The sequence below is a fragment of the Echinops telfairi genome, unplaced genomic scaffold, assembly GCF_000313985.2.
Source record: "Echinops telfairi isolate 266 unplaced genomic scaffold, ASM31398v2 ScPeMD7_60;HRSCAF=208, whole genome shotgun sequence".
In the NCBI taxonomy this organism is placed as follows: domain Eukaryota; kingdom Metazoa; phylum Chordata; class Mammalia; order Afrosoricida; family Tenrecidae; genus Echinops; species Echinops telfairi.
The window spans coordinates 17944096-17956860 of record NW_022103958.1 but is presented as its reverse complement, the minus strand read 5'-3'; positions in this window follow the sequence as shown (position 1 = coordinate 17956860).

The following is a 12765-nucleotide window of genomic DNA, read 5'->3' as shown; positions in this document are numbered from 1 at the left end:
TAGAAGAAAGTATTCTTGCATTGAGGGAGTACTTGAGGGGAGGCCCAATGTCCGTCTGTCACCTTAATACTAAACCTATAAATATAGGCGCATAGATCTATTTCCCCATCTGCATATAAATATATTTGCATATGTACATGTCTTTATCTAGACCTCTATAAATGCTCTTTGCCTCCCAGCTCTTTCCTCTATTTCTCTCGACTTCCCTCCTGTCCCACTATCATGCTCAGTTCTCACCAGGGTTTCAGCAATTCCTCTTTATTACATTACCCTTCATCAAGCCCTACCTGGCCTCGATAATCTGTTCTCAACAATTATTTGTTATTATTAAAGTTTAACATTATAAAATTAACAAAAATAGTATAAAACTCATATCTTGGTGAAATAGCCACATGGCAGCTGAAAACCGTATATTCCCTTCCCGTTCTCCCTCCATTCCCTAGCTTGCTGTGCATTCTTTCCAAAAATCGGGACTTTTAAAAAACACCACGGGACATGGGACAAATTGTTAAAAACCGGGACTGTCCCGCCAAAAGCGGGACGTCTGGTCACCTTACCCTAAAAATAAGGTGACCAGACGTCCTACTTGTGGCGGGACAGTCCCGATTTTTGGCATTTTAAAAAAGTCTCGATTTTTTGGAAAGAATTCACGACAAGCTAGGGAACGGTCTAGTTTGTCCATATAGACCAAATTTTTAATCAAGAACCCCGCCCCCCCCTCCACGGTCCATGGTGTATTGCTTTAAATCTGGTTACCTTACCTAAAAATCCACCCCAGGGTATATAGCCTATTCTCCCAGGTTAGCCCACTTGGCTGAATCCCTCTATTGGCTAACAGGAAAGAAGGCGACCTCCACTCTGTTGTAGACACCCCTGCAGAGCTCAGGTGTGTTTGGTTTGAGCCCGCCCACTTCCTCTGCCAGAGTTCTGAATGGCAACTCCCCAACCGGAGGCTGCCCTGAGGTGGGGACAACTCCCTGGGAGAGCTACAGCCTCGGAAACCCACAGGGGCGGCTCTGCTCTGCCTACAGATCGCTGTGCGTGGGAATTGGCACGGAACTGACACGGCAGCTGTTGAGAGCTTCTCCTCCCTGGATGGGAATTACCCCAACTGTGGAAGAACCATCTCCTTCCTTCCTGGTCACCTCGGTTCATTTCCACAACCCATTGATTCATTCATTCCTTCGTATGTAGGTTGTTACGTGTCAAGTCCATTTTGATTCATAGAGACCCTATGTTACAAAGTAGAACTGTCCCCTCTCCCCCAGGGTTTCCAAAGGACACCTGGGAGTACGGTGGGCTAATTGTAGACTGCAAACCCCCCAGCCACCCCTCGGCAGAAAGATCTGGTTGTCTGCCTGGGAAATCCTCGGGAGCAGGTCTACTGTCCTATAGGGTCATCATGGAAATCCTCGGGAGCAGGTCTACTGTCCTATAGGGTCATCATGGGTTGCAATCGACTCTATGGCAGTGGTCATGATAGGATTTCCAAGACTAACGATCTTTATGGAAGCTGCCACAACCTTCTCCCAAGAAGCGGCTGTTGAGTTCGAACTGCCAACCACTCAGTAAACAGCTGAGCCTTAACCACTGTGTCACCAGGGCTCCTTATAGATGGTGGTTAAGAAATATATATGTGTGTGTGTGAATCAACAATAATCAAAAATCATCGGGGGCTCTGCTTACCTGACCACAGCCGTGCTGTCTCCCCTTTCCCTGACTTCTCACTTTCCCCGGATTGCAAGGGACAGCTTGTCTCAGAAGCACATGCTGTACTTTTCTACTGGGTGGGAGCTCTGTCCTTTCCTCCATGCAGCACACATGTCCCTCCTGTCACATAAGGGCCGTCCAAATCCCCTTCATCTTAGCTTCCCGGTGCTGCCATACCAACACTACACATGCAGATCCACCCCCTGGAGGGCTTTAAAGAACAGGGATCTGTTTTCCCAGTTTTGGTAACTAAAAGTCCAAATGAGGGTCTCAGCTTTGTGAAATTTTGTCTCAGGGGAGGGGTCCTCTTCTAGTTTCCATTCTCTGTTAAAAGTCCTTGGTGCTTCCTTTGCTTGTAGATGTGTCCTTGCATGACTCCGTCTTTCCCCCGGTGTGTGTATCACTATGTCCAACCTGCTGTTTTCACACGACCCCACTTAGAAGTGATTAGCTTTGGGACCCATCCTACTCTGATGCGATGTATTAAAATAACAAAAATATGCCTATTTTCAAATAGGATCATATTTCTGGGTACTTTAACACATACTGGGCTGGTGGTGGGATACTATTCAATCCAATCCATAACACCTTTCTTCCCCACAACATCATCTCAGACCCCTAACCACCGTGGCCTTTGGCTCATGAAATCCCATAGCATTTATCGCTTCAGCCTGTACAGGGCGTAAGGTCCAGAACTGCTTTGGGTGTGCTCCGTCTTGCTGTTGGAGAGAGAGGAAAGCATTGGGGGGTCCTCACTCTCTCCAGCCCGTGCTCATTTGCGTTAGGAGGGAACTTGTGGTCAGCAGTTTCCAGGCCAGAACAAAATGAAGTTCCCAGCAACAGCCTCGCTCCTGGGTTCCAGCAGGAATTTCCTGTCAACCCCCACCCTCTGCCCTCCATTTCCTCTCCTCCAAGCCCCACCTCTGAGTCATGGTTTGCAGCTCTGTTCTCGCTCTCCCCTCCACTCTGCAGGTCTTCAAGTAAGAAAGGATAATTTGAGGTCAGCCCCAGAAGATAGGCCCAGACACCTTTATTCTGCTTCTACAGGTAAAGGTTAAGCAGTGGTTGTATAGCCCTTGGTCATTAGTCACTCGGTGGCCTGAAACCATCATCGAATCTGGACATTCCCTCTGGGTCCATCATTCCATGGTAAGTGCTCAGAACAAAACTGGTGAATGACGTCATGGTTGAGGGGATTTCAGGAAGCAAAGAGACAGCAGCTCAGTCTATAAGCTGATCTCAGTCCCTGCCCTCCTCCTTCAAGGAGCTGGCAGTCTACGGGGTGATCCAGAGAAGTACACAGTTTCAGTACAAATTCTGCATGCCAAGGCTCAATAGGTTAAGGTATCCCTCACAGATGAAATTCCATCCTAGCTAAAGACATCTGTTGAAAAGTAGGGTCCACAACATTCTTCTATAACCCTTCCAAGGCTCAGATTCTTCATGTCTCACCCAAGTGCCCAAAACTTTCAGGTTGTTACAGGTAGCAGCAGTCTTTAGACAACGCTGGTCACAAAGCCTAGCAGGACTGCTTGCATACGGCAAGACAGTAATGATGCCTGCCTTCCAGCCTCTGCCCAGTGCCCTAGCTTTACCAAGTGTTGGTCAGAGGCAGAATCTCACCTTCCATGTGGGTGACCTGGACTCCATTCCTGGCCAACACACCCATCTGTCCGTGGGGGCTTGAATGTTAGGGCGCTGAACAGGTTTCAGTGGCGCTTCCAGTCTAGGGTTGGCTAGAAAGAAAAGCCTGGTCATCGACTTCCAGAAATCAGCCAATGAACACCCTTTTGTTCGTAGGGTGTCCAAGAATCGGGTAGCCGACTGAACAACCGCGAACAACAGTGTTGAAATGTATGCTACAATAGCAACAACTCAAGTAAAAGGTCCTAGCAATCATTGGAGGGAGACTTGGTGGCACATTGGTTAAGCGCTCGCCTACTAACCTAAAGGCCAAAGGCTGGAACCCACCAACCACTCAAAAGGAGAGAGATACGGGACTCTGCTTCCTTAAAGATTACAGCCTTGGAAACCGCATGAGATCGTTTTCCTTTGCCCTTCCTCCAGGGTCACTGTGAGTTAGAGTCCACTCAAGAGGGCGTGGGATTTGATTTGGGGTTGGTTTTGTTGTGGTGGTTTATCATTTATTGAAGGTGCTTTGTGTGTCCAGTACTTTACACAGGCCTGGTTGATCTAAGGGCCAAACTGGCCTTGAAGTTGATTCTGACCCACAGGGACACTATGCATTAGGCTGTTCCAAAGGGTTTTGGATGTAATCACTGAACCTTTATTTCACAGCTCCATTAGGTGATTTTGAACCATCGACCTTTAGGTTAATAGCTCTTGTGCCACCTAAGGAACTTTCTAAGGCCAGAGAGGGTCTGAATTACCATACCCTGGTTCATTAACACCTCCCTTGGGACCTCCTACCTCCCCTATGTTTGCCTATCTTGTGAACATCCATGCGCCTGATCCACATCCATTCTCTCCTCTTCTGGTATCATCACTCCAATGTTGTCAATACAGATCATCTAGGTACCCTACCTTCCTCTGGCCACACCTCTCGCCAAGAACCATGAACCTATTGCTATCCAGTTCATTCCTACTCATTCATTAGTCTGAGTTGACCAGAGAAACAAATTCATAGACACTCAAATGTGCATACAAAAAAGCTTTATATAAAAGAGTAATAATATATTAAGAAAATATCCCAGCCCAGTTCAGATCAAGTCCATAAGTCTGATACACAGCAGTGACACCAAATGCAGGAAGACCACAGGTCAGTGGGTGGAAAGTCTTGTGGCTCTAGTGGTGGTGGAAGCATCTCAGAGTTGGCGTGGGTCTCCACGTGGCTCCTCTGGCTCCAGGGCTCTGGCTCCATCAGTGTAGCTCCACGTGGCTTGTCAACAGGAATGTCTCTCAGGGAGACAAGCGGAGTGTATTTGTTCCTCCAGTGAACTATTTATCTCCTTTGTACCTCCAAATGAGGTCATCAAGCAGCGACCTGATTACCAGGCTAGATGCCACCCCTTAGCAGGTTGATAGGAGATTATGTGACTGCCACACTATTCAAGTGACCCAGGCTAGACCAAACTGATGATTTTTCCCTCGAACTTGAATCTTGGAAAGTTGGGCTGGTGCTGATTCCACTTCACTGCAGAATCCTGAAGAGACTCCCCATTCGGCCCAGCTTTGCTCAACGTCACCACAGTTCGACGTCTGTGGCTTGCAACCCGAGAACTTGCCCCAAAACGTCATTAGTGGGTGCTGATGAATATTCAGTCTCCCACTTCTTCTTGTGTTCTGAGGAGAGCAAGTTGATGCTGTCTGGAACCATCTCAGCACTTTGTGGAAGAAGGGGAGACTTAGGCGCCAGGGCCGTGGACCACGGGACGTTAGAGAAAAGAACGGCCTGACAAATAGCAAGCGTGCCAAATGAGTGCTTTCAGAAAACAAGGGTTGCCCGAACACTATTGATTGTAGGTCCGCTAATGGCTCAGGCTGTGAGGCTGGTGTGACAGCTCTGCCTTGCTCAGTGCATAACACACGGCCAAGTCAGGCCTGTTTTCTGGTGTCAGCAGGGAAATGGGAGACTATTAAGGAAGTGCCTTATCTGGAACTGAGCTCATGTCGCTGGGGAGACGGTGGCAATTAGCATGATGGAAGCCAGGCAGCAGCCCCAGCTCCTAGCCAGGTGTGGAAGAAATTAATAGGAGGCTTCTTACCTGGCAGGTCACATAGGCCCCAGTAGGGAAAGGGCCCTGGGCAGTTGCTGGTGCCCTTGTTTCTCTAAATGGGAAGGGCTTGTCCCTTGCTACGGACCTTCTGGTGTGTTCTCTGCACCCTCCTTGACTGACTGTTGGCCCCACTTTGCCTTTGTCCTGCAGGCCACAGCAATAACTACCTCTCCTGTAGGAATGCAGTCCTTCGATCCTGCAAACTCTTCACACATTCAGGTGCTCACTGGAAGGTTGGCAGTTTGAGCCCAGCCAGAGGCACTTCAGAAAAGTGGTCTAGTGATTTAGTGCCCCCAACTATGAGAGAATAAACTTCTGTTCATACACACACACACACACACACACACACCACCCCTTATGGTACTTGTGTGACAGTAAGACCAGTAAATGAAGACACTGTGTGATCTTGGACAAATCCCTCTGTCTCTCTGAGCTTCTGTTGGCTCGACCTTAAAGGGAAGCCATGACTGGATGATCTGTGAGAGCAGATGCCAAGAGGGACTAAACGGACAGGGTTTCTGAGAAGAGATGCCGCTGACAGAAAGCACAGCGGGGCCCTGGGGACGCTGGGAGAGCCGTCAGACTGAAGATAGGAGGAGGAGGTTAAGGGGAAGCATCCTAAACCCTGTGCCGTGGGAGGAAGGTTCAGGCAGGACACTGGCGAGTCCCCGTCTCCCAGGAACAGGCCCGCCTTAGTGCCCATGTGGTGCAGCTGTGGGTGGACAGGGTGGCCTCCTGTCCCTGGAGGTCTGCACAGTGCGCTCTTTGGGTCACAGGGATCTTGAAGTACCTTGGATGCTCTGATAGTCAACATTCTAAGACTCCTGGAGACATGCCAGCAGACCCCAGGTCTGTGACAATAAGGGTGGGGTGGAGGTGGGTCGGGCTGGGCAGTGGCCAGCAGACTGACCTCCTGATAGCCTCTTCCTAGCGGCTGCTCTCAGGCTCTCCCTGGGGGCACAGAGGGGAGGATGTTTATGTTCACTTGACACTTTGGGATCAAATGTTTCCTCTCTTCTATTTTTGGTGCTCAGAGATCTGAAGTGGGGGCTTCTATTTCCCTGCTGTTGTCTTTGTTTGAAGTGAAGCCAAACAGAAGAGCCCTTCCTCTGACCCTGTGTGCCCTGCCTTTCCTGGCGCCTCAGGCCCGGCGGCAGCTTTGCAGCCTGGACCCTTCCACTTGCCCCCACACTGCCCACGCACACGTCCACAGCTGGGATGCAGCGCGCCTCTGACCTCTTCCTAGCTGTGCACCCTGGGCAAATGACCCCCACAGAACTCCCTAACTTTCTCATCTATAAAATGGAGATACTAATACACAAGCCACGGGGTCATTGTGAAGAGGGTAAATGAACAAGGTAAGTACTCGATGAATGGTACTCAGTGGTAGGTGGTACTTCATAGTGGTAGCAATGACTCAATACCCACTGTTGTTGGGGTTGTCATCACCTTTAATGTCCTCAGAAATCTCCCCTTGCCTCAAGAAGCGCAGAGACCCGCAGGGAGATCACAAACACACAGAGAGCCACACTGTGACCAGCTGCTAGGGCTGAAGGGCTGATGGGGAAGCTTGGCCCAATCACGGTTATGTTATCCCTGGCTTGACGTTCTCAGGATGCCTCTCTCATGTCTGCATATCTGGTCTCCTAAGCTCACCATGTCATACACCCAACACCTGCTGTGCAGAGCGGGTGGTCGGAGCACGCAATGAACAGATGAATGAGTCGATTAAGAAGTGAATCAATTAAGAGACCGGTGGATGAATGAATGAATGAATGAATGAATAGGTGAGTGAAGCCACAGATGAAGGGAGGACCGGATGAGTGAGTAGCTAGAGGTGCAGGTGATGAGTAAGGGAATGAATGAATGAAGTCAGAGGGAGGAATGAGGAAAGGGACCTACTGTTTTCAGAGCAGCTGGCCACTTATTGAAGTCCGTTCTTTCATTTTACCTTCCTAACAGTGCTGTACACGAGATCTTTCTTAGGCCCAGTCAGCAGATGAGCACCCTGAAGCCCAGAGGGTGCAAAACGAGTTACTCAGGATGATGCACCCAGGGAGTGGCAGAACCCAAACCACCCCCACTGCCGTCAGGTCAACTCCACCCCATGGAGCTGCGAGAGAGCTCAGTGTAGAGCTGCCCCTTAGGATTGCATAGAAATGGTCCACCGCCTTGCTCTCAGAAGCTGGACTCAAAACTAGGCTGGTTTCATTCATTTCATGAGACTACACTCGCTACAGAGATGATAACAATGACGAGATGTAGCCACAAGTTCCTTGGTTTTGAAATTCTGGAAATATAGGGAAGAGAGGAGTGTTGTATTCGGATTTGTCCCATGACTTCAGAAGGACTTCACTGAGCTCGTCCCCTCTTCCTTGGGGAAAACCTGTCCCCTGGAGAGAAAGGATTGGAATGACTCCCCAGCCCCCTGGAAACTCAGCCTGCTCAAACGTTCCCTGGCCTGCCCACTGTCTGGACAAAGGCCCCGTGGCCAGCTGGACAGGAGCCTTGTCGATTACGCACAATTGCCTTCCCGAGAGGACGGGCGCTGATGTGTTTTCTCTTGATAGCGCTGGCTCCTCTCGGGCAATAGGACTTCCTGTCTGATCCGAGAGCGGTTCCTGCACCTCCTATGGGAAAATACATCCAACAAATGCCGCTTCAGCCCTTTGTGACAGCAGGGACAGTTGCTGGCTAACCAGCCATCAGTCCTAAGTTCAAGGAACCGTGAGCACTTCGCATGCCTACTCCCCTGAATGATGGTTCCAGAACTGTTTGGGAAAAGATTCCAAAGGGGACTACCTACCCATCCCAGCCTGGGGCTCCTGGCCTTCCTGCTGCCCAGCGGCCAGCATCTGGTGACCTGGGCATGTGAGGAGCAATGCCAAGGGCGGGGGCATTCCGAGCAAGGTCCGCTGCTCCACTCAGGTTATGCCTTTGGTCCATGTAGCAGAGCGCCCTCAGGCCATCTTCATGAGCACAAACCACACCCCAGCAGCTGTTAGGAAACTGCTCTCCCCAAGGCACAGGCGCCCTGGGGGACAATGTGAGGGGGGGGGGGGAGCAATCAGGGAAAGGGCTGGAAGAAGACCACAAGGGTTGCTGAATTGTACATGCACACATTGTTGCACTGGTGCGTGTTCCGCTGCGTCTGTTCGCAAGAGCAAAAGTAAATTTCTTTAAAAACTAAGGCAAAACACCGCTTTCCCCCAACCTTGAGGGAGTCTGAAACACGACAGCCCCACTCACCAGGGGACATACTTACCAGGAGCCATTAGATGCTGACAGTGCCTCTCCCTGCCACGTACCCAAGGCTCCTTGCTAGTTTGAGACCAAGGGAAGCCGAGGACGAGAGGAGGGTCATCACATTAGCTAACACCCAGAGCGCTCACCTGGGACCAGTTGCTGTTCTAAAACTCCGTATTCTGAGTCACCTAAGCCCACGACCCTGTGACCTAGTAATGGCAATTATTTATTCCCATTTTCACTGAGCCTACTGGGACACAAGGAGGCCTGGTGGCAAAGGTCTGCTCAGATGACTCCCAAAAGACAAACCGAAAAGGAACAAACTCCTCGCCTTTGAGCAGCAGTTCTCCACCTGTGGATCACAACCCCTGTGGGGGTCTCGCGACCCTTTCACAAGGGTTGCCTACTCCTGCATATCAGATATTTACATTATGATTCATAACAGTAGCAAAATGACAGTTATGAAGTAGCAATGAAAATAATGTTATGGTTGGGGGGTCAACACCACTTGAGGAACTGTGTTAAAGGATCACAGCATTTAGGAAGGTTGAGAGCCACTGCCTTGAGTCTCTCCCGACTCCTAGTGAGCCTACAGGAGAGGGTAGAACTGCCCCGGTGGAGTTTCTGAGGCTGTAAATCTTTATGGGAGTGGAAATCCTCATCTTTTTCCTGAGGAGTAGCTGGTGGGTTCTGAACTGCTGAACTTGTGGTGATTAATGTATAATCTACTACACTACTAGGGCTCTTGAACCAAAAGATGGGCTGTTGGAACTCACCCTCAGCTGCGAAGACCAGACCCAGTGACCAGCTCCTATAAAGACGACAGCCCGGGTCACTGTCCGGAGTAGCTCTACCCTGCCATAGGGGTTGCCAAGAGTCCAAAGCACTTGATGGCACACCACAACATCAACAGCCCTGCCAGAGCTTGCTGTCTGGGAACGCTGGGTCTGGCAGACAGTCAGCCCCGAAAACATGTTCGCTCCCAGAAGAATTACTGAGGCAGGAAGGGCTCAGCCCTTTCTGGAGCCGAGAACCTACTAAGGCTCTCAGTGTTGCTCTAGCCTCTCTTGCTGACCCCTCTGGTGAGTAGTTTCTATGTGCCAGGAGCTATGATGGCTATTTTCCCTAAAGCTCTCATTTCAGACTGACCGCAGCATGGTGAGATAGGCATTTGCCCCTATCTAAGAGAGGAAGAAACGGAGGTTCTCAGAGGAAAACAGCACACAGTCAGTCTAAATCCACAACCATCGGACTCAAAAACCCACACATGATGTCCCCCACTCTGCTTTTGTTCCCAGCCTGTGCAGAACAGTGTGTCCATCAGGATGGCCCTGCCCATTTGTGTTTGCGGCCATTTGTAGGGCCCAAGCTCCTGGGCTCTACTAATAGGGAGGGGTCCCCTGTTTGGGCACTGAGATAAGAGTGATTCAGGACAGCTCCTGAGGGGTGGTTCCAGATAAGAGTCTTCAGGCACAGTGGGTGGGCCAGAGCAGGGGGACCTGCATACCAGGCCCAGAAGCGGGAAATGGATTCTGTTTCCCAGGAACAATGGGCCCAGGGAAGGGCCTGTGAGGAAGCAGAGATGGGGGCTACTGCTTATGGGAGCGGAAAGCCCAGCCTTTCACCTGAAGAACTGCTGGTGGTTTTGAACTGCCAACCATGCGGATCACAGATCAACGCATAACCATTATACTGCCAGGGCTCCATCTGAGGTGGCTGCATTTCCAGCCAGGAGGAAGGGTCCTGGAGCCAGCCCTCGGTGGACTAGGAGGGCAATAACCAAGCATGACAATAATAATGACTCTTGGTTTGAACTATTTTACAGGCTTTTCTTCTTTTTTTTTTTTTTGGTCATTGGTTTTTTTGTTGTTGTTTTGTTTTCTTTTGTTGCTTTGTTTTGCTTTGTCTTGTTTTTATGCATATTATTATTTCTGCAGGTCTAGATAAGATAGGCGGGATAAATAATCTGGAGGAGAAAACAACAGACTGACGGTTCAGGGGGACATGGGCTAGGGGGAGTGGGGGAAAGGGAGTGATGTTAACAAACCCAAGGACAAGGGAACAACAAGTGATCCAAAATCAGTGGCAAGGAGGGTGTAAGAGCCCTGGTATGGATTGATCAAGGGCAATGTAACTGAGAGGAATTACTGAAACTCAAATGAAGGCTGAGCATGATAGTGGGACAAGAGGAAAGTACAAGGAAATAGAGGAAAGAACTAGGAGGCAAAGGGCATTTATAGAGGTCTAAATACAGGCATGTACATATGTAAATATATTTATATATGATAATGGGGAAATAGATCTATGTGCATATATTTATAGGTTTAGTATTAAGGTAGCAGATGGACATTAGGCCTGCACTCAAGTACTCCCTCAATGCAAGAAGACTTGGTTCTATTAAACTGGCATTCCATGATGCTCACCTTCCCAACAGGATCACTGAAGACAAATGTGTACATAAGCAAATGTGGTGAAGAAAGCTGATGGTGCCCTGGTATCAAAAGATATAGTATCTGGGGTCTTAAAGGCTTGAAGGTAAACAAGTGGCCATCTAGCTCAGAAGCAACAAAGCCCACATGGAAGAAGCATACCAGCCTGTGTGATCATGAGGTGTGGATGGGATCAGGTAGCAGGCATCAAAGAATAAAATATCATATCATTGTGAATGAGAGGGAGTGCAACGTGGGGACCCAAAGCCCACCTGTAAGCAACTGGACATCCCCTCACAGAAGGGCCACTGGGAGGAGACGAGCCAGTCAGGGTGCAGTGTAACAATGATGAAACATACAACTTTCCTCTCATTCTTAAATGCTTCCACCCCCCACTATCATGATCCCAATTCTACCTTAGAAATCCAGCTAGACCAGGGGATGTGGGGATGTGCACTGGTACAGATAGGAACTGGAAACACAGGGAATCCAGGACGGATGACCCCTTCAAGATCAGTGGTGAGGGAGGGTGGGGTGGAAAAGGGGAACTGATTACAAGAATCTGAATATAACTTCCTCCCCGGGGGGACGGACAACAGAAAAGTGGGTAAAGGGAGATGTCAGACAGTGTAAGACATGACAAAATAATAATAATTTATAAATTATCAAAGGTTCATGAGAGAGTGGGGACCGGGGATGGAGGAGGAAAAATGAGTTGATACCAAGGGCTTAAGTAAAAAGCAAATGTTTTGAGAATGATGAGGGTAGTAAATGTGTTTAACACAATGGATGGATGGATGGATGGTGATGAGTTGTACAAGCCCCCAATAAAATGATTTTAAAAAATTGACTCTCATCATGGAGTCCTGGTAGCCCCTCATGTCCAGAGTGGAGAAGTGCTTTGGAGGGTTTTCTAGGCTGTAACTTTTATGACTCACAGGGGCCCTATAGGACAGGGCAGAACTGGCCCTGTGGGTTTCCAAGATTGTAACTCTTTACAGGAGGAGAAAGCCTCGTCTTTCTTTCGAGGAATGTCTGGTGGTTTCGAACCACTCACTTCAGTTAGCAGCCCAGCACGTAATCACAGGATCACTACGAGTCAGAATTGACTGCGTGGCAGTGAGTTTTATTTTGGGGGGTTTGTTTGTTTGTTTATGCAGCAGAGAGCCAGACCTTTAGTCCTTGGTGCCCCTGGGTGGGTTCAAACCGTCAACATTTCAGTTTGCAGTCCGTGGCTTCCCTGTGTGCACCCCCAGGGACTCAATGCTAACAATGGTAGCCATTATATCTTGAGAGCTTACAAACATTAAAGCAGCCCCATTTCATCGTCTCCCCACCACTTGGGGTAGCTTCTCCTATTGTCCCCGGTGGAGAAACAGACATTCAAAAGAGGCCACTTTCCAAGGTCACTTCCTTGGAAAGAGCCAGGTCTCCCCAGTTCCAAAGCACACATCACAGGAGTTGTGGACCCATTCGATGGAGAACACTCATTATCACCTGAAAATAAAACTGGGGGCGGGAGGGGGTTTTTAGGAGGGATGGCCATGGTTCTGGCTCTGAAGGGCCCCCCCCCCACCTCTGCTTGGGAGCCCTGCCTGCTGTGGGACCCTGGCTCTCTGGCCAGCAAAGGGTGTGTGTGTGTG